Here is a 14,551-nt window from a genome sequence, read left to right as displayed (position 1 = left end):
GACACCCGGCAAGTTTAGCACTCACCATAATCATATTTACTATTATAAAAGTTTGATTACCTTTTGTTGTCTTCGTCAGAATGCACACCCAGGACTGCTACTTCAATAACAAATGTTGGTTTGGTCCAAAATAATCCATCGTTATATCCGAATAGCGGCGTTTTGTTCGTATGCGTTCCAGACACTATCCGAAATAGTAAAGAAGTGTCGCGCGCATGGCGCAATTCGTGACAATAAAATTCTAAATATTCCATTACCGTACTTCGAAGCATGTCAACCGCTGTTTAAAATCAATTTTTACGCCATTTTTCTCGTAGAAAAGCGATAATATTCCGACAGGGAATCTCCTTTTCGGCAAACAGAGGAAAAAATCCCAAAGGCGGGGGCGGTCGGGGTCACGCGCATAAGCCCAGTGTCCCTTGATCGGCCACTTGAGAAAGGCGATAATGTGTTTCAGCCTGGGGCTGGAATGACGACATTCTGTTTTTTCCCGGGCTCTGAGCGCCTATGGACGACGTGGGAAGTGTCACGTTAGAGCAGAGATCCTTAGTAAATGATAGAGATGGAAAAGAAGTTCAAGAAATGGTCAGACAGGCCACTTCCTGTAAAGGAATCTCTCAGGTTTTGACCTGCCATTTGAGTTCTGTTATACTCACAGACACCATTCAAACAGTTTTAGAAAATGTAGGGTGTTTTCTATCCATATGTAATAAGTATATGCATATTCTAGTTACTGGGTAGGAGTGGTAACCAGATTAAATCGGGTATGTTTTTTATCCAGCCGTGTCAATACTGCCCCCTAGCCCTAACAGGTTAACTGATTTTTGTCCTCTGACGTCCTTGGGTAGGCAGAGGCAGTCTGGAAGGGCATCAAGGAATCTTTGGGTTGTCTGAGAATTTATAGCACGACTTTTAATGCTCCTTGGTTGGGGTCTGAGCAGATTATTTGTTGCGATTGCAAACGTAATAAAATGGTGGTCCGATAGTCCAGGATTTTGAGGAAAAACATTAAGATCCACAACATTTATTCCATGGGACAAAACTAGGTCCAGAGTATGACTGTGGCAGTGAGTAGGTCCAGAGACATGTTGGACAAAACCCACTGAGTCGATGATGGCTCCGAAAGCCTTTTAGAATGGGTCTGTGGACTTTTCCATGTGAATGTTAAAGTCACCAAAAATTAGAATATTATCTGCTATGATTACAAGATCCGATAGGAATTCAGGGAACTCAGTGAGGAACACTGCATATGGCCCAGGAGGCCTGTAAACAGTAGCTATAAAAAGTGAGTGAGTAGGCTGCATAGATTTCATGACTAGAAGCTCTAAAGACGAAAACGTCATTGTTTTTTTTTTTGTAAATTGAAATTTGCTATCGTAAATGTTAGCAACACCTCTGCCTTTGCCGGATGCACGGGGGGTATGGTCACTAGTGTAACCAGTGGGTGAGGCTTCATTTAACACAGTAAATTCATCAGGCTTAAGCCATGTTTCAGTCAGGCCAATCACATCAAGATTATTATCAGTGATTAGTTCATTGACTATAACTGCCTTGGAAGTGAGGGATCTAACATTAAGTAACCCAATTTTGAGATGTGAGGTATCACAATCTCTTTCAATAATGGCAGGAATGGAGGAGGTCTTTATACTAGTGAGATTGCTAAAGCGAACACCGCCATTTTTAATTTTGCCCAACCTAGATTGAGGCACAGACACGGTCTCAATGGGGAAAGCTGAGCTGACTACGCTGACTGTGCTAGTGGCAGACTCCACTAAGCTGGCAGGCTGGCTAACAGCCTGCTGCCTGGCCTGCACCCTATTTCATTGTGGAGCTAGAGGAGTTAGAGCCCTGTCTATGTTCGTAGTAAGATGAGAGCACCCCTCCAGCTAGGATGGAGTCCGTCACTCCTCAACAGGCCAGGCTTGGTCCTGTTTGTGGGCCAATTATCTACAAATTCTATCTTTTGGGAGGGGCAGAAAACAGTTTTCAACCAGCGATTGAGTTGTGAGACTCTGCTGTAGAGCTCATCACTCCCCCTAACTGGGAGGGGGCCAGAGACAATTAATCGATGCCGACACATCTTTCTAGCTGATTTACACGCTGAAGCTACGTTGCGCTTGGTGACCTCTGACTGTTTCATCCTAACATCGTTGGTGCCGACGTGGATAACAATATCTCTATACTCTCTACACTCGCCAGTTTTAGCTTTAGCCAGCACCGTCTTTAGATTAGCCTTAACGTCGGTAGCCCTGCCCCCTGGTAAACAGTGTATGATCGCTGGATGACTAGTTTTAAGTCTAATACTGCGGGTAATGGAGTCGCCAATGACTAGGGTTTTCAATTTGTCAGAGCTAATGGTGGGAGCCGTCGGCGTCTCAGACCCCACAACGGGAGGAGTAGAGACCAGAGAAGTCTCGGCCTCCGACTCCGACTCGCTTAATGGGGAGAACCGGTTGAAAGTTTCTGTCGGCTGAATAAGCGACACCGGTTGAGCATTCCTACAGCGTTTCCCCCCAGAAGCCATGAGAAAGATGTCCGGCTGCGGGGACCGTGCGAGGGGGTTTATACTAACGTTACTATCTGTACTTACTGGTGGCACAGACGCTGTTTCATCCTTTCCTACACTGAAATTGCCCTTGCCTAACGATTGCGTCTGAAGCTGGGCTTGCAGCACAGCTATCCTTGCCGTAAGGCGATCGTTCTCCTGTATATTATCAGTACAACGACTGCAATTAGAAGGCATCATGTTAATGTTACTTAGCTTCGGCTGTTTGAAGTCCTGAAGAACCATGTCCAGATAAAACCTCCGGGTTGAAAAAGTTGAATGAAAAAAGTTGAGTGAGGGAAAAAGTAAAAATATACGGTAATGAAAAAGTCAAAAACCGTCAGGTAGCAAAGTAAGATCGGCAACAAAACGCACAGCAGCGTAAACAAGTCTGCAAGTTGTGACCGGAAACAGGAAATGACGTAAAAAAAATCAGTCTTCCGTATCATGGGTGAAAAGGGAGTACAGGAGGGGGCTGAGCACGCACCCTTGTGGGGCCCCAGTGTTGAGGATCAGTGGAGATTTTGTTTCCTACCTTCACCACCTAGGGGTGGCCCGTCAGGAAGTCCATGACCCAGTTGCACAGGCATGCACCTTCTCTCTAGCAGCCGGCCCAAGCTTCTGCTTCCACTTCACCCTCACTTACCTCAGTGCATGAGCTGCGCCAATGCAGAACCCAGACTGGGCTTCCTACCCTCACTCATCTTTTCTCTTACAGCTGCGAGTCAGTTCCCATTTCCACCCCACAACCATGGCCCTCCCCACTCTGAAGCCTGACCCGGTACCTTCCCTTGCTGTTGACCCGTTCTTCTGCCCCCTTTTTGGGGAGTCCACTTCCTTAACTGTGACCTTCCTATCAGCACATCCTACATCCCTTATGCCCATCAGTACCTCCTCTCCTACTACACTACCATCAGGATATACCTCAGCAGCCTCCAATTCACACAGAACATGCCTCTACCATCTGTAAGAGGCAACCACCTTTCAGTTCACTCACCCGGCCCCCCCCCCCCACCTTCAATATCTTCTCCGTCAGCATCACCCCTCTCAGGACCAGCCTATTTTCTTCCCACACCAACCGAACCCTGGAAACAGCCAGGTGTTGGCCCCGTCAGCAGGCTCAGCACAACCTCAGTCTACGACTGGGGGCTAATCCTGCCGGGAGATCCGCTACCAACCTTGGCCCTCGACCAGGGGCTGGCCTCCCTATTGACTCACCCATCAGGCTTTTTGCACAATGAAGTGTGGGGGGGAGACTGACCCTACCATCCACACCAAAACCCTCATACCAAACTCTACCACCTACTACACCATCAAACATGTTAGTCAGATGGTGAGAAGATGAAGGTTGAGTCATAAAGAATGTATAGGCCATTACAATAATATACAGCAGGAAATTTGAATATTTTTTTTCCTTTCCCTCTTCCATTTTCTCTCCTGTCAGACAGTGTTTTTCTTTTTTTTCAAGACCTTTTAATCACAGTTGTCCCTTGAGCACGTCACCCCTTGTGCTATCCTCCCATCGTCTCCTCCTTACCACCTCTCTCTCTTGCCAGACTGGGAAAGGAGGCATGGCCGTAACTACATATGAGGACACATTTTTTTGTAATTTAAAAACTAAATAATGATTATAAAAATGTATACTTTGTATAAAAAGAAGATCAATTATGGGTCAACATCTAAATAATTATCCTAGCATTGATCAAAGCTCAGAACGCTTATATTCTTGATCTGAGTTCTAGTTGCACCTGCCTCTTTGCGAACAAGTTGAATCATGAACAGTGGTTTGTTCATTATGTTTGCCTGTATCCCCTGGATTTTCCTCCCGGATTTGCGTTTTTGGCAGCACATTAACCACTCTCTCAAATGGCTAACTCCGCCCTCTCGCAGAGGGACGAACGTGAAACGAACTAACTCAGCTTGCAGTCGGCTCAAGTATGCAACTAAAGAGTCAGAGACGCTGCTGACCATGTATTTGCGAGATGCTGGACAAAAAATACTTTTAAAACCAGCCTGAGATTCTTGCCGTCTACAGACATCTTCTGAACAAACAAAAAACGACTCTGAGGATGAGTGCACAACTGGTAAATAGTCGCTTATGTCTGTCAGTCAGGTGGCTAGCTGCCGGCAGAGACTTCTATTGCAGTAATGTTGAATTGCTCTGGCAAGTATTACATAGCCTGCTAGAACGATGAAGTAAGATACTAATGTTAAACCGAGTCAACCTCAGCGAGAGCAAAAAAATAGACTACTAAGTTCTAGTAATATCTTTGCTTTGCAGAGAATAGCCTACTGAGACAGACAGGGCTGTGGCGCTCAGTGATGAGGCTTAGGCAGGCTGCAATGCATGCAGGAGGAAGCAGAGAGAGGTTAGTACAGTTGTTCCTAAACTTGGGGTCTCCTGAGAAAATCTGTACTAATCTTATCAAACAAGTTACGAACTTAAAAAGAAGAAGATATGTTTCAATATGAACATCTCCACATGGCCTATCTTCCCTATAGGCCTACATTTGCAAACAATTCATTAAAAAAAGATCATACTTCACTGATGCTAGGTGTCAGTGTGAAGCATTTCTTACCCCCCCCCCTCCCCCTTTTAGGGGTATAACATTACAATTGTGAACTGTAGGCGCTTGGGGCCAGTTGAAATGAATAACCAGACGATATGCGGTACCTTTTCCCATTACAATGCAAGAGTGTTGGTAGGGCGCTTGTGACTTGTGCGGATGTGCTTACGTGTCTTACTCACTTTGGTCTGTAGACCAATAACCCAGCAGGATATCCGCTACATTCTGTTGCCATTTCACCCTCGTAACGTCCCCCTCTCACACACTTACACACTCCACCAACAGCCCGAGGGGCTGCCATTCACAGATACACAGTACATTAGACTTGGAATATTCAAACAATAATAGACAATATTCTACGAATTTTCTGAGAATGTCAAGCAGCTTCTAAAAGTTCCCTGAATGTTTGAAAGAGCTTCCGAGGAATGTTCTCATGTCATGATTAATTAATAAATAAATAAATGAACGCATGAATCAATGTTTCATTCCTCAGCCTTTATCCAGCTTTGGGCTTTTTCTTTACTTTATTTATTTTACCTTGTCCAGAAGAGTCTGGTATAAACACATTCTTATTTAAAATGACAACCTGGCAAGATGCACAATGTTCAATATTGACATGTCTGGTAATCAGCCCTATTGCATAACACAACCAGGGAACGTCTGGTGCCCAAGTGATGATGGGTACTGTAGATAGGAAGAGGATGCACAGCCCATGTCCTGGTTTATATTTGCGTGTCATATCAGTACCATCATACACCTCTACACGCCTCTCTCCCTTCATCCTCCCTCTGTTTCTCTCTCTTTCTCCTTTTCTCTCCCTATCTCTTTCACTTAAATCAAAACTGCTTCTGTAAACAGATTTTTTTCTCTCTCTCTCTCTGCCACGAATAGCATTGTCAGGTCACAACTGCCCACAGTCAGCCCAGGTTCCAGCTTACCTGATCAAGTAACACATTAACCAAAGCTAGCTCAGATCAGCAGAGGAGATAACGGACTTGTGTCAAACACAGAGAGAGATCAATGACACTTAGCATAGGGTTATGAAACACCAGTACCTTCCACTGACTGACTGGGGCTTAATGGAATTAGGAGAAGAGAGAGGGGTTACTTTTGCATTTTGGGGAATTGATCCATGGCTGTCTGTGTGTCAAGTGTGCTCATTTCTCTAATCTCCTAACCTTGTACAATTTTTAAAGAAGGGGGAGGGACTTTACTGCAATAGGCGTGGTTAAATGTATTTGTATAAAACAATTGTAACAGAGAAATTGATGAAAACGTTCTAGCTGAATGCCCTACTTCTGAGTCTCTGACACAGACATGAACGCTCTCAGGTTTCCTAGGTACCTGTTTTTCAGAGGGCAACATTTCCAGAAAACTATTCATTTTATGTCTCAACAATCAACAATGCCTCTTCCATTATGTGGATCCTGTGTTGCTCAGTTGGTAAGAGCGTACTAGCAATGCCAGGGTTAAATTCCTGCATGGATCACATACATATAATACAATACACTCTTTACTGTAAGTTGCTTTGTATCAAAGTGTCTGTTGAATGGCATCTATTATTTGGATTGTGTGTGCTAAATCAGGGTCACACAAAGTGTTTCTTGGTAGTCTTAAACAAATCTTAAACACCTCACACACATGGTTATGGGCTTACAAATAGAAGACACGTGTACCATGTCAGATATAGAGTTGAAATGTATTCCATTTTTGAAAACATATTACATCACAGAAAATATAACAAAACCGTTTGACATAAAAACAACGGATTTTTAGGCCGATTTAAAAAAAATGTTAATTGATTATAAAATTGTAAAACATATTATTAACATTCCACCCATGACGCCACTAGAGGGCGATTTGGTCATTTCACTGCAGGAAAGGGCTACAACGTGTACACTGTTGGTGCTCTCAACTCAAGGACCAGGATGGAAGAACACTGCTTTAATACCATGTGCAACATGTAACAGCAATATTTCCTCATCCTCAGCCCAAACCCATAAATTGACTCAGTGCCAAAGCAACACTTCCTGCATCCAGCCACATCAAAGAGTGGCTGGGACACGAGAAGCATCTTTTCTGGGAATAGGCATGTGTGATAAATATGATAGATAGGCAAATACACAGTAAGAAGCACAAACACAGTGAAGCTGCTCTCTGTTTGTTTGTGATGATTAACTGGACTTCAGAGAACTGAGCCAGAGGGAACACATCCAAAAGCAGCTGAAACCCACCCAGACTCCCATTGGTAAAGAGAGGAATCGTTATGAATCAATAAACCCCATGAACCTGGCTTGTCCAACCAACCCGGTCTTTCCACCATCACTACAGTTTTCCTCCCCTTTTCTCCTGATACCTCACCCTTACCCCCTTCAATGATTGCCTCTATGGCACTCCCTCCCTTTCTTTCACAGCTGGTTGCTTGGGGGGTGGTGGAATTCATTTTTCAATAAAAACTATCATTCTTGAATCGAATTCTAAAATTGGTGCTGTCCGTTTCATCACAGTACTTTATACTCTAAACTAATTGACAAAGTGTTAAACCATGGACTGCATTCAGTTTTGGCATCAGATCAAAGGTGAATGACTGATAATGAGAGAATAACTGGTGAAGGGGCTTGATGAATATGTTTCCCATTCATTCCTTTTCATTCATATGTTCCCATTCATAGATCTCTATTCTTCCTCTCTTGCTTTATCATACTCACATTCAAATATCCAGTAATCAGTTTCTCTCACGTTTGCTTGTTTGCTCTCTGTCTCACACACACACACACACACACACACACACACACACACACACACACACACACACACACACACACACACACACACACACACACACACACGCACACAGCTGGTCTTTGTGCACTTCGATTCATGTGAACCGAAGTGCACGTAGGCAAAGAGCAAAAACTTTTCTCAGAAGATCTGCCCTTGACAAGATAGCAATGTTTGATCATGAAGATACTGAACTTCAAGTTAAAGTTCACAGGCCTGGGAAAAAAGGCTTTTAAGTAGATCAACCATTATACTGTATATATACCAGTGGAGGCTCCTCAGAGGAGGAAGGGGAGGACCTTCCTCCTAAGTGAATTTCATAATAATAACACATATATACATACATATATATATATATATATATATATTTGTTTTTAAAGTTATTATTTTTTACATGAAACTATAATAAATATATTCAGATGTCAACAAATAACTGATTACAAAACACTGTTTTGCAATGAAGGCCTACAGTAGCCTCAACAGCACTCTGTAGGGTATCACCATGGTGTAGCCAAAGGACAGCTAGTTTCAGTCCTCATCTGGGCACATTGACTTCAATACAAAACATAGGAGGCTCATGGTTCTCACCCCCTTCCATAGACTTACACAGTAATTATGACAACTTCAGGAGGACGTCTTCCATCCTATGAGAGCTCTTGCAGCATGAACTGACATGTTGTCTACCCAACCAAAGGATCATAGAATAAATCTAGTACTGTAAGCATAAGCTACAGCTAGCTAGAGCTGCAGTACATAACATTTTGTTGCTTCCAGCCTATAGACAGAAACTAAAACAGGAAGCTCCCGCGCTAAGGTCTGTTCAACGCTGGTCCGACCAATCGGATTCCACGCTTCAAGATTGCGTCGATCACGTGGACTGGGATATGTTCCGCATTGCGGCGAACAACAACATTGATGAATACGCTGAGTCGGTGAGCGGGTTTATTAGCAAGTGCATCGGCGATGTCGTACCCACAGCGTCTATTACATTTACATTTAAGTCATTTAGCAGAGCGACTTACAAAATGGTGCATTCACCTTATGATATCCAGTGGAACAACCACTTTACAATAGTGCATCTAAATCTTTTAAGGGGGGGGTTAGAAGGATTACTTTATCCTATCCTAGGTATTCCTTAAAGAGGTGGGGTTTCAGGTGTCTCCGGAAGGTGGTGATTGACTCCGCTGTCCTGGCGTCGTGAGGGAGCTTGTTCCACCATTGGGGTGCCAGAGCAGCGAACAGTTTTGACTGGGCTGAGCGGGAACTGTGCTTCCTCAGAGGTAGGGGGCCAGTGGCCAGAGGTAGGGGGGCCAGTGGCCAGAGGCCAGTGGTGGATGAACGCAGTGCCCTTGTTTGGGTGTAGGGCCTGATCAGAGCCTGAAGGTATGGAGGTGCCGTTCCCTTCACAGCTCCGTAGGCAATCACCATGGTCTTGTAGCGGATGCGAGCTTCAACTGGAAGCCAGTGGAGAGAGCGGAGGAGCGGGGTGACGTGAGAGAACTTGGGAAGGTTGAACACCAGACGGGCTGCGGCGTTCTGGATGAGTTGTAGGGGTTTAATGGCACAGGCAGGGAGCCCAGCCAACAGCGAGTTGCAGTAATCCAGACGGGAGATGACAAGTGCCTGGATTAGGACCTGCGCCGCTTCCTGTGTGAGGCAGGGTCGTACTCTACGAATGTTGTAGAGCATGAACCTACAGGATCGGGTCACCGCCTTGATGTTAGTGGAGAACGACAGGGTGTTGTCCAGGATCACGCCAAGGTTCTTAGCACTCTGGGAGGAGGACACAAGGGAGTTGTCAACCGTGATGGCGAGATCATGGAACGGGCAGTCCTTCCCCGGGAGGAAGAGCAGCTCCGTCTTGCCGAGGTTCAGCTTGAGCTGGTGATCCGTCATCCACACTGATATGTCTGACAGACATGCAGAGATGCGATTCGCCGCCTGGTTATCAGAAGGGGGAAAGGAGAAGATTAATTGTGTGTCGTCTGCATAGCAATGATAGGAGAGACCATGTGAGGATATGACAGAGCCAAGTGACTTGGTGTATAGCGAGAATAGGAGAGGGCCTAGAACAGAGCCCTGGGGGACACCAGTGGTGAGAGCGCATGGTGCGGAGACAGATTCTCGCCACGCCACCTGGTAGGAGCGACCTGTCAGGTAGGACACAATCCAAGCGTGGGCCGCGCCGGAGATGCCCAACTCGGAGAGGGTGGAGAGGAGGATCTGATGGTTCACAGTATCAAAGGCAGCAGATAGGTCTAGAAGGATGAGAGCAGAGGAGAGAGAGTTAGCTTTAGCAGTGCGGAGAGCCTCCGTGACACAGAGAAGAGCAGTCTCAGTTGAATGCCCAGTCTTGAAACCTGACTGATTAGGATCAAGAAGGTCATTCTGAGAGAGATAGCAGGAGAGCTGGCCAAGGACGGCACGTTCAAGAGTTTTGGAGAGAAAAGAAAGAAGGGATACTGGTCTGTAGTTGTTGACATCGGAGGGATCGAGTGTAGGTTTTTTAAGAAGGGGTGCAACTCTCGCTCTCTTGAAGACGGAAGGGACGTAGCCAGCGGTCAAGGATGAGTTGATGAGCGAGGTGAGGAAGGGGAGAAGGTCTCCGGAAATGGTCTGGAGAAGAGAGGAGGGGATAGGGTCAAGTGGGCAGGTTGTTGGGCGGCCGGCCGTCACAAGACGCGAGATTTCATCTGGAGAGAGAGGGGAGAAAGAGGTCAAAGCACAGGGTAGGGCAGTGTGAGCAGGACCAGCGGTGTCGTTTGACTTAGCGAACGAGGATCGGATATCGTCAACCTTCTTTTCAAAATGGTTGACGAAGTCATCCGCAGAGAGGGAGGAGGGGGGAGGGGGAGGAGGATTCAGGAGGGAGGAGAAGGTAGCAAAGAGCTTCCTAGGGTTAGAGGCAGATGCTTGGAATTTAGAGTGGTAGAAAGTGGCTTTAGCAGCAGAGACAGAAGAGGAGAATGTAGAGAGGAGTGAGTGAAAGGATGCCAGGTCCGCAGGGAGGCGAGTTTTCCTCCATTTCCGCTCGGCTGCCCGGAGCCTTGTTCTGTGAGCTCGTAGTGAGTCGTCGAGCCACGGAGCAGGAGGGGAGGACCGAGCCGGCCTGGAGGATAGGGGACAGAGAAAATCAAAGGATGCAGAAAGGGAGGAGAGGAGGGTTGAGGAGGCAGAATCAGGAGATAGGTTGGAGAAGGTTTGAGCAGAGGGAAGAGATGATAGGATGGAAGAGGAGAGAGTAGCGGGAGAGAGAGAGCGAAGGTTGGGACGGCGCAATACCATTCGAGTAGGGGCAGAGTGAGAAGTGTTGGATGAGAGCAAGAGGGAAAAGGATACAAGGTAGTGGTCGGAGATTTGGAGGGGAGTTGCAATGAGATTAGTGGAAGAACAGCATCTAGTAAAGATGAGGTCAAGCGTATTGCCTGCCTTGTGAGTAGGGGGGGGAAGGTGAGAGGGTGAGGTCAAAAGAGGAGAGGAGTGGAAAGAAGGAGGCAGAGAGGAATGAGTCAAAGGTAGACGTGGGGAGGTTAACCTCTATGGGCTAGGTGGGACGCTAGCGTGCCACCCGTGGTGCACTCCATCAACAGCAGGTGCATTTCAAGAGCGGCAAATTTGAATCCAAATAAATGTCAAAATTCAAATTTTTCAAACATACAACTATTTTACACCCTTTGAAAGATAAACATCTCCTTAATCTAACCACGTTTTACGATTTCAAAAAGGTTTTACGGCGAAAGCATAAATTTAGAGTATGTTAGGACAGTACATTTACAAGAGTTGTGTGTAATGTTTTGTCAATTCAAAGACAGGGTCACCAAAACCATAAAACCAGCTAAAATGATGCACTAACCTTTTACAATCTCCATCAGATGACACTCCTAGGACATTATGTTAGACAATGCATGCATTTTTAGTTCTATCAAGTTCATATTTATATCCAAAAACAGCGTTTTACTATGGCATTGATGTTGAGGAAATCGTTTCCCTCCAATAACCGGCAGTCAAGTCAGCGTCACAAATTAAATAATTAAAATTAGAAAACATTGGTAAAATATTATATTGTCATTTAAAGAATTATAGATTTACATCTCTTGAACGCAATCAACTTGCCAGATTTAAAAATAACCTTACTGGGAAATCACACTTTGCAATAATCTGAGCACTGCGCCCAGAAAAATACGCGTTGCGATACAGACTAGACGTCATGTTGGGGAGATCTAAAATCGAAAATACTATGTAAATAATCCATTACCTTTGATTCTCTTCATCAGATGTCACTTCCAGGTATCACAGGTCCATAACGAATGTAGTTTTGTTCAAAAAAGCTCATCATTTATGTCCAAAAATCTCCGTCTTGTTAGCACATGATCTAAGCCAGCCGGACTTCTCGTCATGAACGAGGGGAAAAAATATATTTACGTTCGTTCAAACATGTCAAACGTTGTATAGCATAAATCATTAGGGCCTTTTTTAACCAGAACATGAATAATATTCAAGGTGGACGAATGCATACTCTTTTATAACGTATTGGAACGAGGGTACCCAACATGAACTCGCGCGCCAGGTGTCTAATGGGCCATCATCGTTCCATGGCTCTTGTTCGGTCAGATCTCCCTCCAGAAGACTCAAAACACTTTGTAAAGGCTGGTGACATCTAGTGGAAGCAATAGGAAGTGCCAAAATATTCCTCAACCCCTGTGTTTTTCAATGGGATAGGTTTAAAGGTAATACAACACATCAGGTATCCACTTCCTGTCAGAAAATGTCTCAGGGTTTTGCCTGCCAAATAAGTTCTGTTATACTCACAGACACCATTCAAACAGTTTTAGAAAATTTAGGGTGTTTTCTATCCATATGTAATAAGTATATGCATATTCTAGTTACTGGGTAGGAGTGGTAACCAGATTAAATCGGGTATGTTTTTTTATCCAGCCGTGTCAATACTGCCCCCTAGCCCTAACAGGTTAAAGTCACCCAGAACTGTGAGAGGTGAGCCATCCTCAGGAAAGGAACTTATCAAGGCGTCAAGCTCATTGATGAACACTCCAAGGGAACCTGGAGGGCGATAAATGATAAGGATGTTAAGCTTGAAAGGGCTGGTAACTGTGACAGCATGGAATTCAAATGAGGAGATAGACAGATGGGTCAGGGGAGAAAGAGAGAATGTCCACTTGGGAGAGATGAGGATTCCAGTGCCACCACCCCGCTGGCTCGATGCTCTAGGGGTATGCGAGAACACGTGGGCAGACGAAGAGAGAGCAGTAGGAGTAGCAGTGTTATCTGTGGTAATCCATGTTTCCGTCAGCGCCAGGAAGTCTAGGGACTGGAGGGTAGCATAGGCTGAGATGAACTCAGCCTTGTTGGCTGCAGACCGGCAGTTCCAGAGGCTGCCGGAGACCTGGAACTCCACGTGGGTCGTGCGCGCTGGGACCACCAGGTTAGAGTGGCAGCGGCCACGCGGTGTGAAGCGTTTGTATGGCCTGTGCAGAGAGGAGAGAACAGGGATAGACAGACACATAGTTGACAAGCTACAGAAGTGTTGTTTCTTGTATTATTGTCTCCTGTGTCTTTAGAGAACTGTTTCACTTTGATATCCTTTTTCTTCTGTCCTGATTTTCTCTTTCTTTTCTTCTGTTAACTAGATATTCTTTGTTGTTCTTCGTTAGCTAGCTAGCTTCTTCCAAAAGAGTCCCTAGCAACTGCTTAGCAACTGGTAAACAATTCAGCTTGCTAAGATAACTACAATTTTATGAAAAATAGTTATTTTTCAAAAGCCTATCTTCTTTGTTTGTTGCTTGTTTTTCTCCTATTCAGTCTTGCAGTTTTCTTTTGCTTTTTTCCGATGTACTTCACTCTAAAAACCATGTAAAATTCAATATTTGTATTAAAACATTCCCAAACCAGAAACCGTGGATTGATGATAGCATTCGCGCAAAACTGAAAGCGTGAACCACTGCTTTTAATCAGGGCAAGGTCACTGGAAACATGACCAAATACAAACAGTGTAGCTATTCCCTCCGCAAGGCAATCAAACAAGCTAAGCGTCAGTATAGAGACAAAGTAGAGTCGCAATTCAACGGCTCAGACACGAGAGGTATGTGGCAGGGTCTACAGTCATTCACAGACTATAAAAGGAAAACCAGCCCCGTCGTGGACCAGGATGTCTTGCTCCCAGACAGACTAAACAACTTCTTTGCTCGCTTTGAGGATAATGCAGTGCCACTGACACGGCCCGCTACCAAAACCTACGGCCTCTCCTTCACTGCAGCCGATGTGAGCAAAACATTTAAACGTGTCAACCCTCGCAAGGCTGCAGGCCCAGACGGCATCCCCAGCCGCGTCCTCAGAGCATGCGCAGACCAGCTGGCTGGTGTGTTTACGGACATATTCAATCAAACCTTATCCTAGTCTGCTGTCCCTACATGCTTCAAAAGGGCCACCATTGTTCCTGTTCCCAAGATCGCTAAGGTAACTGAGCTAAATGACTACCGCCCCGTAGCACTCACTTCCGTCATCATGAAGTGATTTGAGAGACTAATCAAGGACCATATCACCTCCACCCTACCTGACACCCTAGACCCACTCCAATTTGCTTACCGCCCCAATAGGTTCACAGACAACGCAATCCCAATCACACTGCTCTAACCCATCTGGA

This window comes from Salmo salar, chromosome ssa10 (genome assembly GCF_905237065.1).
Source record: "Salmo salar chromosome ssa10, Ssal_v3.1, whole genome shotgun sequence".
Taxonomy (NCBI): domain Eukaryota; kingdom Metazoa; phylum Chordata; class Actinopteri; order Salmoniformes; family Salmonidae; genus Salmo; species Salmo salar.
The sequence above is the reverse complement of the archived record's forward strand: the minus strand, read 5'-3'. Positions refer to the sequence as shown.